Genomic DNA, 3,888 nt, shown 5'->3' with positions numbered 1-3,888 from the left:
TACATGAAAGCCCTTCAAATATTGAAAGATAGAGCTCAGGTCACCTCTTAGCCATCTCCCTTCCAGGAGAAAGGTCCATACCTTACAACTCTTCTTCACAGGACATGGCCTCCTTCTCAAGGCTGAAAACATGGCATACAGAAGGTTCCAGGTAAGTTTTGCAGGTCTGGCTTTTGTGGTCCCCCGAGAAGAACCCAAAATCCTGACAAGCACATTCCGCTGATGGACAAAAAATTGCACCCAAACTTAGAGAATCCTACCTCTAGAGACCCCCAGGGTATTTATTCCCTAACTGCTATCCTTCCACCTATCTCAAAATGATCCAAAATGGGTGTGTGTGGCCCACAAAAGTCTGGGGAGTCCAAAATGGGGTGGAGGTGCATCATTTGCTCCTTCCTTAACTGCCCAGTTTGGGTTAACGCATATGGTCTAACCCAATATGGACCAGTTTCATCTGTCACAAAGAGCCTGGGGTTCCTGCTCCTTCCATTCCCTTTTCATGTTTGGACTTTGCTACAAATCCGCTTAGCCTTTCTCTTGTGACCGACGGTAGACAATTAGTCATCATCACAGTCGGTTTATTTATACACCACATTTCTCCGAAATACAGGGCTTAAAATGGCTCACCGGAAAGAAAAAACAAGCCTCAAAAACAACTGAAATGCAACATGAGCACAATAGATTACAATAATCATAATAAAAATCCATACCAGTGCAACGTAATGTTGACAGTTATGACAGTTAATATGCAGACAAACAAATAAATACGCAGCGTGTGGCAGTTGTTTCATGTTGCACCGGGGTTGCTGGGATGTTTATTTTGTTACAATTCAATGTTTAGAGTGGCTTCTTAGAGCCAAACAGGTGTCAGTTGTGCGAATGGGACTGTCAATTGTGAAATTTAGCTACAAGAAACGGTCTCTATGATTTGGATACACATATACAGTCATATCCACAGATTTGACATCCACAGATTCAACCATCCATGGCTTGAAAATAGGCGAAACTCCAAAATGCTCTTCATTTTGAGCAAGATTAAGATGCGCATTGAGTGACAGCACCTTTGCTGTTCCCTATCCAGAAATGCATCTACTTGGTAGCCTGTCCTTGGTCTCATTCCCACTACATTTTAAACCGTTTCGCAAATCGGTTTGAAGTGGTTTAAATGACCCTGGTTCACACTTGAACCGAATCGCTGAACCAATTCGGAGAGGCAGGCCATGTGCTAGACCCATTTGACCTTTTTTAACCATGTGTCTTTTTGGATAAACCGAGTCCGCAAAAGTGCAAATCAGATGTGGATCGGAATCGATTTAAATTTGCCCATTGACCAGCTGGAGTCAGTCCATTTTGAATCGATTCATTCATCAATTTGAACCACAAGTGAGTTATTTTATTTTGCAGCAAGAAAATGCGATCGGGGCAAATATAGTGTGAACCACACTCCGCTGCCGAACCGATCCATCGATTCACACTCCGCTGCCGAAACCGATCCATCGATTCAGATCGCAAAGCGATTTATTTGTAAGTGGGAATGCGGCCCTTGTTGCAAATAGGGGGATAGGATGGATCCTTCTGAGGTTCTCTTTTCCTAAAAGAAGCAACAGCAGACAAGACTCGCACCCAGAGCTTGTTTGCGTTTGTTGCTCGGAGGAGAAAAGGACAGCAAATGTAGTGTTAGGCAATGAGCTGCTTGAGGACACAATGCAAATGCTGAATGGTGCACTCCTTTATTTCAGCACATTGGACAAATAAAAGGAATGCATTAAATATTGGTCAAGAATTCATTACAGTTTGAAGTCTTTGTCTCGCTCAGAGTTCTGTAAGTACATTGCAAGCCAACGAGGCGTTTTAAGGAAGATAAATTCACCAAACACATACGGTTGAGTAGATATTAAAATACAATATATGTGGAATAGCTGTGCATAAGCCGTACGAAATTAATTCATATTTATATGAGTGTTTTTAGATTTTATTTTGTATGCTTTTCTTGAACGTCCTACATTTTGCAGCGCCTCGTCCTTTGCAGTTGTGACGTTTGGTCACCTTGGTCGCTCTTGAAAGCGGCGCCTGCAACATTTAAGTTCTGGCAGGTCCTACCAAATTGGTGGGGCTTCGGAGGAAACATGGTGAGCGGACTATATGTCTGCCGTCTGAAGCCCAGCCGATCCAAGTATGGAGGGGAAGGTTAGCCAGAAGGTTGGCCACCAGGCGACAAACTGGCGACAGCAACAACGCATGCAATGATAGAGCAAAACAGTTGCCATCTGCATCACTGGAGGCACTACAGCCGTTAGTGTCACAATCCCAGGTCTTCAAGGCATCTATAACCAGGATATATAGAACCAGTATGTAGAGAGATCTCGCAGCACCTTTGAGACTAACTGAAGGAAAGAAGTTGGCAGCATGAACTTTCCTAGATTGAAGTCTACTTCCTCAGATGTATTCAGTGGAGTGAAAACCAGGGTTATATACAAAACATCCAGGAGTAGCCATGTTGGCTATATAACAAATCCATTAACATCAAAAACACACCAGACATCGATACCTTTATGGGCCAACCAAAATGCCCAAGTTTTCCTGATGCAAAAGCATGAAGCCTCCTTGAGAAATTCACTGGCCTCTGTCGAACAAAGGGGCCTGTGGCCTCACAAGGATGGAGACATATTGGATTGCAAAGGAAGCACCTTTTTTGTATTGCAAATGGATGTTAAATTAGTTCTTTGTGGGTTTTTGGGGCTCTGTGGCCATGTTCTAGAAGAGTTTATTCCCGACGTTTCGCCAGCATCTGTGGCTGGCATCTGCAGAGAATGCTGGCATGGAAGAGAGTGGGGTATATGTATACTCCTCCCTACCCAGGGTCACACAGTATGTGTGTATGTATATATGTGTGTGTGTGTGTGTGTATGTATATATGTATGTGTATGTATGTGTGTGTGTGTGTATACACACACACACACACATATATACATGCACGCACGCACCACTCTCTTCCATGCCAGCATTCTCTGAAGATGCCAGCCACAGATGCTGGTGAAACGTCAGGAATAAACCTTTCTAGAGCATGGCCACATAGCCCCCAAAACCCACAAAAAACTATGGATGCCGGCCATGAAAGCCTTCAACTCCACCTTGGATGTTAAATTTCCTGGACTTTGCGAGGTACTAGGAGGTGCCAGCTTGCAAGAGATACCCCTCCATACCATCTGACCTGAGAAAAAAAACCGCAAAATGCAGGCCTAGGACTAACACCTTCCATTTTGTCCTTCCAGTTTGGTTTGTAACACTTTGTCCAATGAAGAAGCCAGTGGAACTTCGAAAGCTTGCAACATGTATATTCTGCATTTTGGCTGGCCAATAAAGGTATCAATGTTTGGTGGATTTTGGATGTTATTGGTTGGGATATATAGAAGTAACGCTCGGAACCTTTTTGGAGCACTATGGCCTGTTCCAGACTGCCAAAATAAAGCTGCTTGGGGTCTCTTTGGAGGTATGCTGTTTAAATGATGCATGCGTCCTAAGAATCCGGAAGCTGCACCAAAGCTGCACTCCAGTGCTTAGGAATGGAGTGTGGCTTTGGCATGACCTCCGGACTATTAGGACCCATGCATCGTTTAAACAGCATATCTCCAAAGAGACCTGAAGCAGCTTTATTCTGGCAGTCTCTAACAGGCCTATGATTCCATTAACTGCCATGGTTCCATCCTATGGCATCCTGGGATTTACAGTTTAGAGAGGGGTACTTCAAATTCAAATTCTCTTAATTACCAGACTGCAAAATCCAGGAATGTGGCAGTCTCCCTGCAGGGAGAGGCGGGGGATATAATAAAATGATTATGATTTATTACTATGATTATTATTAAAGTGTAAAACATCATGCAGCGTGAA

The sequence above is a fragment of the Sceloporus undulatus genome, chromosome 11 (genome assembly GCF_019175285.1).
Source record: "Sceloporus undulatus isolate JIND9_A2432 ecotype Alabama chromosome 11, SceUnd_v1.1, whole genome shotgun sequence".
NCBI lineage: Eukaryota > Metazoa > Chordata > Lepidosauria > Squamata > Phrynosomatidae > Sceloporus > Sceloporus undulatus.
Note: the sequence above shows the minus strand (reverse complement) of the source record.